Here is a 16,397-nt window from a genome sequence, read left to right as displayed (position 1 = left end):
CAGCTAAAGGTTATGGTATCGGTGTCAGTTGGGATGTCCTATTGGCTGCATTTCTAATGTTTAGGATGACGTCCATGGACTCAAAGGATGAAGGTGGCTTTGTTCCCAAACTTTCATGAAGGAAGGATATTCATAGTAACCTTGATAAGGCATCTGGAGAGCTCACTACCTGCATAAAAAGTTTTACTACTGTTATTAAATCCAGCATATTAATAAACCCAAACATCTCTTCACTGCATTCAAATGAGAACAAACGCTATCTTGATAGAAAGACTTGCTAGCATTTACTTAAAGTTTACTTTGTGTGAAGTCTTAGGAGATGTTTTTACAGCAGATATTTTACTTCATGCTAGCACTTCAGCCATGACACTGATGTATTATTGCTCCTGTGGTAATGATACGAAATCAAGGAAAGGAGGTCAGGTGACCCAAGTAGTCTCACAGATGATAAGTCCTGGAAACTTTGACCTATGGCCCTGACTCTATTTGAAACTACTCTAACGTAACAGAAGCGAGAAATAAAGCTGATAATCAGTTGGTCAGAAAAAGACTATCCCAGAATTCTGCATTGTTGGAAGCAATTAATAGAAATATTCCAGTTTTCAAGTCACTTAAGTGCAAAAGTTATTAAAAACAAATAATATAAAGAAGGGCAGATAAGCAGGAGAAAACAAGAAACTAAAGATCATAAACAAACACTATTTGGAGGAAAAATTGTTTCTTGTATACAAGGACATGCATACATTTGTTTATATACAATGGAAACAATAGATTGAATCAAGACAATAACAAGACTGAGGTCTGTGACCCAGTAATTGTTGCATAAACAGATGGCCCCAAAATCATGTCAACTCTGGTAGAAAACATAAGCTCTCCAGATGCCTTATCAAGGTTACTATGAATATCCTACCTTCATGAAAGTTTGGGAACAAAGCCACCTTCATCCTTTGAGTCCATGGAAGTCATCCTAAACATTAGAAATGCAGCCAATAGGACATCCCAACTGACACCGATACCATAACCTTTAGCTGTGTAAAGAAATAAATATGAAAGAGGGGAAAAAAACCAAATTTTCAGTCAATGTCATGGTCCTATAGGTGTGTGAAAAGGCTTACATGACAAAAATTAGCACATGACCGAGTGTGCAAGATCTCCTTTGCCACTTAGGTCCAACCTGAGCAACTCCATAAATCTCAGAACGTTTTATCCTAAGATACTATATAATAGCAGTTTTTTACACAATTGTCTCAAATGTTTTACCACATAGCTACACTCTCTCTTTGGGAATACTTGCTGAAAAAAATAAGAAAAGCAAAATTTTAACCCATAATAGGTTTTACATGAGAAATTATAAGATACCCTAGTAAAATTTTTATCAGAAGCCTTAGTGAATTTAACTTTTCAGGTGCATGATTTGGTAAAGAGAATACAAGTTTGGTGATGTAACTTTGATCATTATTTTGATCCAAAATAAATTTTGACAAAAATTTATTTAAGAAATCTTGAACATAAAATATTTTAATCTTTATCCAGCAAAATTTTGATTCCTGAAGTATTACAATCCCTTCTTTCTACTGAAAACCTACATATCCTCCTATCATAAGATTCAATCTTACCTAAATTTAATCAGATATTACTTGGGCATTTAATTAAAAATGACAAATTGATAACATTTAAATTAATGAGGGTTTGAATATATATATAAATTATTTTGTTAACAATACATTGAGGTTTTAGTCACTGTAAACTTCACTCACTAAACATGTTCTTATAAAAATCACTATTTTTATGAATGCTGAGAACAGAATGAAATCCTCACAGTACTCATGATTATTAATAGGAAGTTTTGTGGCAAAAAAGGAGGAACAAGATGTTCAAAGAAATTACAGTGAGCCAAAGAACCGCAGTGGTTGTTGATGTTGATTTATTCTTTAACCGTTGCTGTATCCATGCGCTGGTATTGCAGACATTGCAGTAAGTATGAAGCCAAGCCTGATGCAGTGTCTGACTTGCCAGAAAGTTCTGTGGTCATGGTGTGTCTCCAGCGTCTTGGACAACTGGCATTGCGAGTGAAGCCATAAGCACTGGAATGAGCAGCACTTGTGGAACTGAAGAAGTACAAGAAGTGTGCACACAAGAAATGACTGAAGCGGTCCAACTGTCAGAATAACTGCTGTTTATTCTAGCCCATCTGCTGGACTCCAAAGGTACTTGCTAATTAGTGGAAAATAAGCTGGAACATTTTACATATTCAGAGGTAGTTTGATTGAACTCAGTACATATACCGATTTGAAATTTTTAGCTGATCCATTCATAGATGATGTTTTATTATATAACTAGCTATAGTTTGCATGGAGATGGGGAACACATACATTTACTCAATGGCGTAAGTAAAAGAGGGAAAATATTCAACTGGGCTTTTGATACCACACTGTTGATTATGGAACAGAATTAAAGGAAAAAAAGCAGTGGCAACTCATGTACTCTCCTATTCTATTGGTGAGATGCAAATCTGTAATACTTTTTGCAGAGTGATTTCACAATATCTTCTGTTGCCTTTCACATTAGTTAATTTTAGATACAGCAACGATATATATTACGTATGTTTAAATTAATTAAAGTAAAATGGCTTAAAAGATTAACCATAGTGCTATTTTAATAGACAGAAATATACTTATTAATTAGAAATGGTAAATATGTTAGTCTATCTATAAAACAGAACATTATGGACTCATTTAAATGCCTGAGAGAATACATATGTACATAATAAGGTCACTCTGAAATAGCAAATTATAAAGGCATAATGAGAAGAAAAGTTCTTTCAAATTGGAAAACGGTATGCCATTAATATAATTTGAATATGACTGGTGGATAATTTGCATTTATTTTCCACTTTTAATTTTTGCATTTTATATAAGATAAAGTAAAAAATTCTAGTGGAAATGATGTGTGAACTCTTGCACACATACACACACAGGATGGGAAAGGAAAAGAGAAAAAGAAGGAGGAAAGAGACAGAAAATCATAGAAAGAAGAAGAGAATGAAAACATATTACCATATATTATTAAAATAATTTTTTTTTTTTCTGACAGGCAGAGTGGCTAGTGAGAGAGAGAGGCAGAGAGAAAGGTCTTCCTTTTGCCATTGGTTCACCCTCCAATGGCCGCCGCGGCTGGCGCGCTGCGGCCGGTGCACCTCGCTGTTCCGAAGGCAGGAGCCAGGTGCTTATCCTGGTCTCCCATGGGGTGCAGGGCCCAAGGACTTGGGCCATCCTCCACTGCACTCCCTGGCCATAGCAGAGAGCTGGCCTGGAAGAGGGGCAACCGGGACAGAATCCGGCGCCCCGACCGGGACTAGAACCCGGTGTGCCGGCGCCACTAGGCAGAGGATTAGCCTGTTGAGCCACGGCGCCGGCCTAAAATAAAATTTAATTCAGTGAGCCTTTGCCCTTATGCTGAAAATAGTGATAAGCAACTGTGCGACTTAATCATTCTCTGTGACATATCCGCACTTCCATGTATTCCAAACATTCTGAGTCATGATGTCATTGGTGTGCCTCCTGTCTCAGTGCAGTCTAAGTTCTCCAGCTCCCTCACTTTATTGATTGTAGTTCTGCTCCTGTTTTCTTGCTGCTTACTTCGTAATTGACCATCTCCCTCTACCTTTCCTGTTACACCTGTAGGTTATGAATAGCTAATTATCCTAAAATATATACAGAGAGAGGAAGGCTGGATCACAAATTTAGTATAAAGTTAGCATTTGACTTCCTGAAATCCTATGGCTGAAGATTCATGGTCTGAGATAGCACAGAGAATTGGCTTCATCACGTGCTTTCCTGCTGTGCATCTTCCATCCTTCCCTTCTCAACCTTAACTCCGACCACCCCAACTACAGTGGTCAATTTGCCGTTACTATGATGAGATACCTGAGGCTTGGCAACTTATATAGAGTTGAGGATAATTTTGGATCACAGTTCTTGAGTCCAAGGCCAAGGAGCCACATCAAGTGGATTTTTACTGGTAGACTTCCATAACATACAGGACATTTTTGGCCAAAGACAGGGAGTATAGGGATATGTCTGTTCTAATCTCTCTCTCTCTCTCTCTCTCTCTACCCACTTTCCTCCATCCCCCCACCTCTCTTATAAAGGCTCCAGTCCTCAATCAAGGGAACCACACTCAGTTGAATTTAAATGATTTTAATTCTGTCCCAGAGCACCCCCAGTTTGGACACCATAGTCATATTGAGCCCAGTCTCTTAAAACCTCACAATGGGGATTGTATTTCTACACATGAACCCTTGGGGGACATAATCCAACTGTATCCAAACCATAACATCCACCACCAAGCAGAAGATTCCGTAGTCCTTTTCCTCAGGAAACCTTTCCTTGCCAGTCTCCCCCAAGGAGGCTGTACTCGCAGACGGCAGCCATCACTACTCCCAAATCCCAGAAGGAGCTCCCCTAGTTTTGCTATCTCAAGATGGAGCCATTCCTTGAAACAGTACTTTTTCCTTCATGTTTCATCCTTGCCAAATTTTTTAACTTTTACAAAACCATGGAAAACTCCATAGAGGACAAATACCTATTATTTTAAAGTGATTGAAGGATGTAAGGTAAACGTCAGTGAAAATGCTAGTGATGGTTTATATTACAGCTGATTGATTACACGGAAGACACTAGCAGGTCCCTTTTGTTTGTGTGGTAGAAATACATTAAACTATTGCTAATATATTCTATTAGCAATATATATTATATTAGCAATATATTGCTAATAGAATATATTAGCAATAGTGATGGCCTCTGAGGAAGAACACCACACAATAAAGGCCTTCAAATCCTTTAGTCCCTGCCATCCCCATGAAAGACCTTGATTGAGTTCTTGGCTTCTGGCTTCCGCCTAGCCCAGGCCTATCTGTTGCAGGTGCTTGGGAAGTGAACCAGTGGTTGGAAGATCTCCGTCCATTCATCTCTCTGTCTCTGTCTCTCTTCCTTTCAAATGAAAAGAAAATAAATTAAAAATGTTTTTGAAAGAAGGGCCTAAAGTATGAATCCTAAATCACAAATCCAAACCATGGTTTGGAATATACCAATAGTTCTAATTGTTACATGTGAATTTGGTTATTAAATAATAAAAGTTAATAAAAATTAAAAGTATGTTATTTCATAAAACTTGAAGTATTAAACAAAAGATTTTCTTCCAGAACAAAAAAAATCTTCCTCTTCCTTATCTTTACAAAATATATTCCCAAGATTACGTGTACCTTATAATCAAATTCCATTCTATGTTTACAAAGAGTAATCAGAAAGGCCAAAAAAGACAGAATAGAAATGCCCCTTGTGGTGTTTTTAAAAACAAAACAACTTCCTAGTTCTTTCTCAGGGGCCTGTGTGCACAGTTCTCCTGCAGACTTGCACAGTGCAGTGGTCTTGGGACGACAGCTTTTGCTGTCCTCCCAGTGCGATGTGACTAGATGTGAGCAGTTTGAGGAAATCCCTCAAAATCTAATGGGACTCGCTTTTGCAACATCACCATTTCTCTTAAGGGTTTGCCTGTCAAAATTATTTTGCTTCAAGTGAGTTTTTGGTAAACATTTTGTGTTGAGATAATTATAGATTCACTGGATGTTGCAAAGAAATGTGTGAAGTCTCATGGCCCTTAAATTTCCCCAAGTGTTAGCATAAAATCAAAACCAAGAAATTGACACTGGCATAATTTATAGAGCTCATTCAGATCTCAGCAGTTACACACATCCTCCTGTGTGTGTGTGTACACATGTGTCGATGCAGTTTTATCACATGTGTAGCCTTGCTAAATCATTAGGAAACTCAGGATGTCAAACTGCTATCACTAAGGTAACAGCTTTTTTTGTTATTGTACAGAAGTGTCTGAGGCCACTAATTAATGAAGAGAAGGTTTATTTAGCTCTTTATTTGGAAGGCTCAAAGTCCAAGATCAGGCAGGCTCATGGATTTCAGCCTTCTTGCTGGCAAAGTCCCCAAGTGGCACAAAGCATCACATGGCAAAAGACATCTTCCTGGATGTCTGTGCAGTCTCTTGCAGAGCCACCAGGGTTCAATCATGAGGGTTTCACCCTGGGGACCTCATCCAATCTAATCATTTCCCAAAGGCCCTGCCCCTACACAACATAACTGGATTAAGTTTCCATCCTTTTAGTGTCATATCCTTAGGACTTTGGAGTATGAAGTTCTGCATGAGTTCAGGAGCCAAATCATCAAAACCATGGCAGCTGCAATATTCCCTCAGGTTACACCTTCATACCTACACACCTGTGAACCACTCCTGCACACACACATCCCTTCACTAGCCCCTGGAGATGTCTAATCCATTTTACACTGTCTCATAAATGTCCCACAGATAGAATTCTGTTGTATTCTTTTGAGATGAGCTTTTTCACTCACCATAGTTTTGATGTTCACCAATAGCTAGTTCCTTTTTTATTGTTGAGTAGTATTTCATGGTACAGATATACCACAGTTTCTTTACCAGTTCACTCATTGGGGTCATTCAGGTAGTTTCCAGCTTTGGGCTACAACAAATAAAGCTGCCATGAACGTTTGTGTACAGGTTCTTGTGTAAAAATAAGTCATCAACTCTGTGGAATAAATTCTCTAGAGTGCAACTGTTAGGCTACATGGTAGGCTACTTTTCATCATCAGTTTTCAAACTACGTGGTTATTGTCATGGCTATTTAACCCCAAATTATCCAACAAAAACAGGATGAATCATACCCAATTATGTAATAAATCACCTTAAAAAATGAGTAAAAAGAAAACTAATCAACATACATATAAAACATCAAAATGAAATAGCCTGTGAAATATCAAATAAAGAAAATATTAACAGAAAATCAAATGAATATCTTGATACATAAATTCTTTTTTTTTAACTTTTATTTAATGAATATAAATTTCCAAAGTACAGCTTATGGATTACAATGGCTCCCCCCCAAGCTTCCCTCCCACCCGCAAACGACCCTTTTCCTGCTCCCTCTCCCCTTCCATTCACATCAAGATTCATTTTCAATTCTCTTTATATACAGAAGATCAGTTTAGTATATATTATGTAAAGATTTCAACAGTTTGCACCCACATAGAAACACAAAGTGAAAAATACTGTTTGAGTACTAGTTTTAGCATTAAATCACAATGTACAGCACATTAAGGACAGAGATCCTACATGATATTTTTTAAAAATTGATTAATTACAAAGGAATGAGGCCCAAGTGCACTAGACAGGGTCTAGAACAAAGGACAGAGTCATTATTAGAGGAGCTAAGAAAGGTGCTGTCTAAGCTACAATTAAGTTTTCTGATTTAGAGGCAAATAGAACCTGACAGAAGGGGCTTGGTAATAATCTGTTGGGCTTTAGGCCTTTTAAGTTAAGAGGCCCAGACCTATCTGTCTCTTCACATGGGGTACATCCTAAGGGAGGTGTGAACCTCCTGGGGGAAGGCACTCTGTTGACTTTCATTACTTGGCTTGCCTGGGAGGAGAGCTGGCCAGGTAAAGGCAGGTGGCATCTCTAACAAGAAATTTACAGTTTTGCCTGCAATGTTGCTGACCCTACTTGGCCATATCCTCAGCTGCAGTGGTCACTTTGGAAGTTGGGCTGAGTGAAGGGCTTTTCAGCTTAGAGCCAATAAGATCTGTGACTCTGACCTGGGCATCCTTCGACTCCAGGGCAGGTCCATTTCCAGTGATCCAACTCTTGGCAGAGCTGCCAGGGCTCTTCACAAGCTGACTTCTGCTGAAGCCCAGGCTTACCACATGGAAAGCCACTGCAGTAGACTGGCCTGTTGGGTCTCCTTGAGGGCAGATCACTGTACAGATCAGCCATTAATAGGCCTGCCACCCATTGCTTCTGATGCCTAGCTTTCTTTTCCTCTTGGGCCTCATTCCTTCATAATCATAACCTCTACTCTACCTCCAATGGCTTTACTCCCAACCTGTGTGTACTGATGGTCCTCTTCCCAACTCAATGCTGTATAATTGTTCAGACCTGGTTAATGCCACTCTTAGGATCAATGGTTACTATCCTCACCCTGTCTTTTATGACCTTGTCTAAATATGATCAGAGTCGAGAAACTTGGAAGGCTTCCATAGCCTTGGCAACTCATGACGAGAGCCTAGGGTGGTTACTGGCGCCATAAACTAGAGTGTCAATTTGTTGGGTCAACAACAGGAGTCACTGTGCACTTGCTCCTCATGTAGGATCTCTGTCCTTAATGTGCTGTACATTGTGATTTAATGCTATAACTAGTACTCAAACAGTATGTTTCACTTTGTGTTTCTATGTGGGTGCAAACTGTGAAATCTTTACTTGATATATAATAAATTGATCTTCTGTATATAAAGATAATTGAAAATGAAAAAAAAATCCTTGGTTTTAAATTGGAAATTGCATAGAAAATTAATCAATTTTTTAAACTTATTTAATGAATATAAATTTCCCTCTTTGATTCTATCAGTATTAGCAGACACTAGTCTTGTTTGTGTGATCCCTTTGACTCTTAGACCTATCAGTGTGACCAATTGTGAACTGAAATTGATCACTTGGACTAGTGAGATGGCAGGGACATGCTCAATTGGACCTGTCCCAAATGGTGGAGTTTGATACATAAATTCTACAAGCCACTTATATAATTTCAAGAATCAAAATAGTATCAAAGTATCTTAACGAACTAATAGTCACAACAACGTACATGTCCTTGATTCACTCAAAATATATTCTACCTCATTCTATCACTTTAAAAAAAATTGCTTCAGACTCTTAACACTTTGTATTACAGCATCCGAATGAGTAACTCATATCACTTGGTCCCAAAGTGACATTTCAAAAGATGAGTTCAAATACATTTCCAGAGATATTTTTGAGTTCATTCAAGCTGAGCAGTACGTCTTATCTTTTGAAATGCCAAGGGGCTGGTCTGAGGAAAATGGAGACAGATCTCTTTTTAAACATCATCATACATGTAGGCATCATATTTGACTTGGTTTCTCCAAGTACATTGGGGGAAAATAGCATATTTATTTTTCTGCAAAGGGTTTTCTTTCCCAGAAAAAAAAGAAAGAAAAGGAAAAGCATTTATAAAGCAAAAATCAGCAATAGTAGTCATTTTGTATCATGACTTTTACTTGAAATCCCATTTTTTGAGTATTCTCATGGCTTTAGGTGAGTTAAAACTTTCATTATTATGAAAAACCAATCCAAGGGCTGTATAATCTAGATCAAATACTTTAAATATGAACTTTAAAACCCAAATTTGACATTTACATATTAAAATGTAAAAATTAAAAAGAACCATATAAAAACAGCTATGGACCCTTAATCCCACATGTCTAAGTGTGAACTTCCATATTTACTTAAAGTCATTGTGAAGTACATACGGATGAATTTTTGTATTACATAAAGTTAGTGATTAAATACATTTTGTGATCCCTAACTATTTACCAAATGGCTGTTAAAATATTTTTAAAACAAAACCACAAGAGCGGGAGGAAAGGAAATGAAACAACAGAAAAATATTTTGGAAGCTGGAGAGCAAATGGATGAATTGTAAATAATGAAAAGATCCCAGAGAGTTGAATCCTAAATCAACAGGTGGAAAAATTAACAGCAATCTGATTTTTTATTACAAGTCCTAAGAAGCTCTGAAATTTATGGCATAAGGTAAATCTGACATAGAATAATGGATAAAAAGATAAATGTTAATTAACAGCATGTTTTTTTTGTTTTTTTTTGTTTGTTTGTTTTGTTTTTTTTTTGACAGGCAGAGTGGACAGTGAGAGAGAGAGAGAGACAGAGAGAAAGGTCTTCCTTTTACCATTGGTTCACCCTCCAAGGGCCACCACGGCCAGGGCATTGCAGCCGGCGCACCACGCTGATCCGAAGGCAGGAGCCAGGTGCTTATCCTGGGCCCAAGCACTTGGGCCATCCTCCATTGCGCTCCTGGACCATAGCAGAGAGCTGGCCTGGAAGAGGGGCAACCGGGACAGAATCCGGCACCCCAACCGGGACTAGAACCCGGTGTGCCGGTGCCGCTAGGCGGAAGATTAGCCTGTTGAGCCAGGGCACCGGCCATTTAACAGCATGTTTTAATCAGAATTGGATTTTCAGATTCTGGTCCCAATCTATGTGGTTCTATACAGGATCCTCTTCCTCATCTCACCCAACATTGGGGTTTTAGTCTCTGGAAAAGGGAAAATAAAAAAGCCTCTGTTCTAGTTTATATCAGGAAGAATTAAAATAAGAATAGCATCCTGAAAGCATTGGCTTTATTAATTGGTTGATGCTGTAAAACAAACCAGTCAGCTCCTAATTTCTAGGAACTGGGCACAGCTTACCTGGCTGTGGTTCTTGGTCTGTCGAAGTCTGAAATGAATGCTTTGTACAGAACTGTGGTCACCTGGAGACTGTGCAAGTGAAGGACCGACTTCCAGGTTCACTTTGTTGGCAGCAGTTGGTTCCTTGTAGACTCCTTGAAGCTGTCGTCAGGTCCCTGCCACATGGTTCTCTTCAACATTATGTCATGCTTCATCAAAAGAAGTTGAGATGATCAAAGAGTGTGCAAGCAAGATGGAAGTTTTAATCTCTTCCTGTCTTACTTCAGAACTGATATCCTTGAGGGTGGGCATTTGGCTTAGTGATTAAGATGCCCTTGTCCCATTTTGCAGTACCTGGGTCCAATGCTTGACTCTGCTCCTGACTCTAGCTTCCTGCTAAATGCAAGTGCTGAGAGGCAGTGGTGGCTCAGTAAGTTCCTACCACCCAGTGGGAGACCTGGATTGAGTCCTTTGCTCCCCAGCTACAGTCTCTGCCCAACCCTGGCTATTGCAGGCATCTGGGGAGTAAGCCAGTGGATAGGATACTCTTTCTTCTGTCTCCCATCCCCTCACCAGCTTCCTCTCCCCTTCCCTTTCCTGTCCCCCTCCCTCTTCCTCTCTCTTTAGCTTTCTCTCTCAATTAAATATTTTTTAAAGAACTTACTTTCTATAACTTTTGCCTATGCCTCAGACACAAAGTTCTGGGTCAGTCTACACTCAGGGAGGGAGTTATACAAGGATTTGAATGTTAGGAGATGAAATCATGGAGGACATCCTAGAGACAGCGCCTACTACAAGTGACCTCTGTGCCGTCCGTCCACTTCAGACTCACCAGCCTTCATCCCCTACTAGGCTCCAAATAACCCATGGAACAGGACATAACAGTGGACTGGTACCCAAAAAAAGAGTTTTTTGAAAGTTAAATACCTTTGAAATGAAAAACTCAAAAAAGTGTTAATTATACTTGAATGAAATTAAGTAGGGAGGCAGTATGTATTTTGCAAGTTCTCCAGATGTCTTATATTCACCCATGTGGGAGACCCGGAAGAATTTCCTGGCTCCTGATTCCTGGCTCCTGGCTTTGGATCCGCCCTGCTCCGGCCCTTGAGGCCAATTGGAGAGTAAACCAGGGGATGGAAGACCTCTCTCTCTCTGCCTCTTCTTCTTTCTCTGTGTAACTCTGACTTCCAAATAAATAAATAAATATTTAAAAAAATAGACCTCTTGAATTGCATATCAATGACATTTACATAGTAATGACAATGTAAATGGTGTGGATATAATTAAAAAAATTGATAAGTAGGAGTGTTAGAAGGATGGAGAAAGATGGCTATAGAGGGAAATGATTAAAAAGAACTAAAAACTTTGTATTAATGAAATCAGCAGTGCCTAAATGTTTAAAAATTCAGGATGCTGAAGTATGTATGTGTAACTTAGAGATACAGTATTATACAAAAGGATAATGAAAGAATTGAAATGATTGATAGTGGATACAGTTGGAGTAGAGAAAATGATTCACTGTATCAGAAACTGTATAGAATCCTGTGATTCTTAAGAATGTGCCTAAGACTGTTAAGAATAAAAATGATACAGCTTGTGCATTGTTGTGCATTGTGACTTACACATAATTTAGTTATCCATGTTTCTGTGGTTGGCAATGCAATGGAGACCCTTGTACATGTTTTGGCAGTCTGTTGGAAATGGGACTGAAGAATTTTAAGTGTGGACATTTTAACTAGAATTCAACCTGTTTTATAAAATCTTTCAATTGAAATATTCCAAGCGTGCGAGGGCTGAATGTTGTCACCCTTCTTCTCCTCAAAGCAGGATGTAGTTCTCCCTTGATAAATTATTTCTCAGTAAACTATTCATTTACTTTATTGTTAAATTTCTGTACTGTGTTTTCTCTAAGGAGTACATGGGGTTTCATTTTTTTCTAGGCAACAATAAATTCGAGAGGACATTGAAGCAAAGTCAATAGAGATCTAGTAGAAAAATGATTGCAATTCAAATACATTATATCAGCAAAGGTATTGTTCACGTGTGGAGGAAACAGCCAGAGACCTGTGTAGTTTCAAAGGAACACACCCAGATGTTTTTCCTTAAAAAATTTCTAGAAGAATTTTTGCATATCACAGACAGATGCATGAAATAGAGCTAAGGAATGGTTGTGAAGCAAATGCGATGTTGTGGGCATTTGTGGAGTGAACCAGCACATCTAATCAATTTCTTTCTCTCTCTCCCTCTCTGCTTTCTTCCCTCCCTCCCTCCCTCCTTCCCTCCCTCTCTCCCTCTCTCCCTCCCTCTTTCCCTTCTTCCCTCTCTCTCCCCATCTTAGTCTTTCAAATGAATAAAAATAAAAAATAAGAATTTATAGATTATAATGTACAAAATCACTGACATCTATGGGGAGGGATATGCTACTGAATGTAAACAAATAATGTAATTGTAACTCCAAATTAGTATATGTAATATATGTAGGTCTTAAACTCTGGAGAGATGAATTTTTCTTTAAATATAAGGCCAGTGAACTCAAGATAAAAATAAATATGAACTGGGAAAAAATGCTTGAGAGGTAATATAAGGTAAATGAATAAAAGATCCTAAAATTAAAAGTTTGATTTTAGCATTCATGTCACTTTAGTCTTTTAAACAAATGTCAGTATGTCATTGTAAAAATTAAAAGGAAAAATAAGAAGGAGGAAGAAGGGTGCGAGTGAGGGAGGGAGGAGGGGGGGTAGGGTGGGAAGTATCATTATGCTCTTAAAACTGTGTTTATGAAATACATGAAATTTGTTTCCCTTATATAAATTTTAAAGGTAAAAAAAATCAAAACATTTAGGCAGTCAAATTGAAATTATCACTCCATTGAAAAATTTATATTTAAGAGAGAGAGGGAGAGAAACAGATTGTCCCGATGTGCAGGTATACTCTTCAGATGCGCACAGCGGGGAGATGGAAATGCAATCCAGGTCTCTATGTGGAAAGCAGGAACCCAATTACTTGAGCCACCACTGCTGCCTCCCAGGGTCTGCATTAGCTGAAAGCCAGAGTTAGGAGCCAGAGCCTGGAAAATGTGAGTTCACCCAGGTACTCTGTTGTGGGGAGATGGTGTCCTGCTGGCATCTGAACCATTAGGCAAACATCTATTCCAACACCATATTTTTTTTTTCTGGTTCTGTCTTTTTTTTTAATCTTTTATTTAATGAATATAAATTTCCAAAGTACATATACTAAACTGATTTTCTGTATATAAAGAGAATTGAAAATGAATCCAACACCATATTTTTAAAAATCACAACAGAAGAATTAATGCAGTGAAACAAACAAACGAAAAAAGAACAACAGCAAAATGTGTTAAATTATGCATAGTATTAAATGTAATGCAATGGAAATGAATGTGAACGTCTTCAATCCCTTGTTTGAAAGTTAAGATGCTTGGGGCCAGCAGTGTGGCACAGAGGGTTAAGCCACCACTTGAAAACATGGCATCCCATGTTGGAACACCACTTCATGTTCCAGTTGTTCTGCTTCCAGATCAGCTCTTCTGCTCCCCACTAATGCACACAGAATGTAGCAGAGGTTGGCCCAAGTACTTGGGCCTAGGTCATCCATGTGGGGTGGGAGGGAGACCTGGATGGAGTTCCAGCCTCCTGGATATGTTCTGGCCCAGCTGTTGTGGGCATTTGAGGACTGAAACAGGAAACACCCTCCCCCTCCCCGCCTCGGCCTTTCAAATACATAAAATATTTTTAAAAAGATACTCAAGCTCAGTAACAGAAAAATCCTTTTAGTATTATTGATTCATAGACAGTCTCCCCTAAAAATATTCTCTCCAAGAAAATCTGAGTGCTAAGAAAATTTGAAAATGATTTAGATAGGACGTGAAATGATAGGGAGAGCATCTGAGAAGAATTTAAATTTATCTATGAGACTTCTCTGCTGTGTAATTTCTTCTCATTGTGAAATGATGTGCTCAAAGATCACTTTTTATTCAAGTAATGACAATACAACACAAGCCTAGAGAATGCAGTGGAGGATGACCCAGGTCCTTGGGCCCTGCACCCGCATGGGAGACCAGAAGAAGCACCTGGCTCCTGGCTTCGGATCAGCGCAGCGTGCCGGCCACAACACGCAGGCCATAGCGGCCACTTGGGTGTGAACCAACGGAAAAGGAAGACCTTTCTCTCTGTCTCTCTCTCTCTCTCACTGTCTAACTCTGCCTATCAAAAAAAAAAAAAAAAAAAAAGAATGAAAGAATGAATTCCTAAGGGTTAGGTCAAAGGGTACAAAGTTTCAATCAGAGACGAGGAACAAATTGTGGAGATCTATCGTATAGCATGATGGCTATAGTTAATGTACAATGCATTAGATAGCTGCTAAGAGTAGATCTTAACTATTTTTTTCACAAAGATAATTGGTGAGATGACAGGTTAATGAGCTTAATTTAATCAATTTGAAATGTATATGTACATCAGAACATATTTTTCTCCACTGTAAATATATACAGTTTTGTTAATTATACCTTAATTTTTAAATTACTTATTAACTTATATATTTGAAAAGCTGAGTGACAGAGAGAGACAGAGAAGTCTTCCATGTGCTGATTAATCCCTAAATGGCCACAACAACCAAGGCTAGGCCATGCAGAAGCAAGGAACCAGGAAATTGATTTGGGTCTCCCACAGGGATAACAGAGACTCAAGTACTTGGGCCATAATCTGCTGCTCTCCAGGCACATTAACAGGATGCTGGATCTGAAGCAGAGAATACCAAACTCAAACCAGAACTCTGATATGGGATGCGTGCATAAATTGTGGCTTAACCCAGTGCATCATACTGCTTGTCCCATTATACCTTGATTTTAAAAGAAAGAATGAATGACTCCCTCCCTTGGTATTTTAAAGTGACTTCTAGTGTAGCATTTATACTTTGTTATTCTAATGACTCTTTGCTTTATTATATAAAGTCTTTGGTATGAGAAAACATGAGCTAGGCATTTTCATTGACAATATCTAGAATGATATCAGATGTGTATGTATTCAAATCATGTTTGTGAGTTAACTTGACTTTTAAATACTCTCTGCCTCTCTATAAGTAATAACTTTTCATAAATTGTCATACTTTATAATTTTGTGATAACCAATATATAGTCTAATTCATACATCTTGAATGTGTTAGAATATTTTAAGTTGTAAGATCATGGTAATATTAACTTTCAAGATGTGAAAATAAAATGCTGATTTTCAAGTATCTGCATTTAGAAGACATACAGGTTTTCAGTCTAGCAACACAAAAATGTATTTAAATAGTGCATATATTCATATAAATATATATACAAATGAATTTTAGTCCTTTATCAGCTATTTCTCATCTTTTCACTAAACAAGATTTTGTGGGTCTTCTTTTGGAATAGTAAGAAACCTAGAAAAAAGGCACAATTTAGTTAAACTGCTTTAAATTTTTTTAAATTCCCTAAGGGAATCACAACAGTATGTATGATGTCAGAGATTACACTTGGACCTAGGTTTCTTCTGGAATCTTTTAAATTAATTAATTTATGTTTGAATGGAATGACTTTTTCCTTTTAGTTTAATGAAAGAATTTCAATGACATCCTACATATCAATTTTAAATACAGGTCCAAATTTAAAAGTATTAGACAAACCTTATCTTAGTTATGAGTCATGCAACCAATTCCACTGTTTTATTTAAGTAAAAAGCCACTAAGTAATAACATATTTTAGAAAGATATGCATTAAATTTCTAATGAAACTTTATGCATGTATATAATTGCTATTAAAATTTGTACAACTACTGGCAAAATTGCTGTAATTGTGCTTGTAAATGTGTCCAAAAAGCTCAATGCCTGATGAAGAGCCATTTTTCCTATTCTCTGTTACAGTAATATTAGATTTTTTAAAATTGTTTCAAGTTAGTCTCTGGCTCAACCTCATAGTCCTGTCTGCTCACTGTCCAACGAGTGCTGACAGACTCAGTTATTCATTCTTTTTCATGGGTCTGGGTGCTTTTAGTTGTGTGAATTTGCTTT

The sequence above is a fragment of the Lepus europaeus genome, chromosome 8 (genome assembly GCF_033115175.1).
Source record: "Lepus europaeus isolate LE1 chromosome 8, mLepTim1.pri, whole genome shotgun sequence".
NCBI lineage: Eukaryota > Metazoa > Chordata > Mammalia > Lagomorpha > Leporidae > Lepus > Lepus europaeus.
This window is presented reverse-complemented; position numbering follows the sequence as displayed.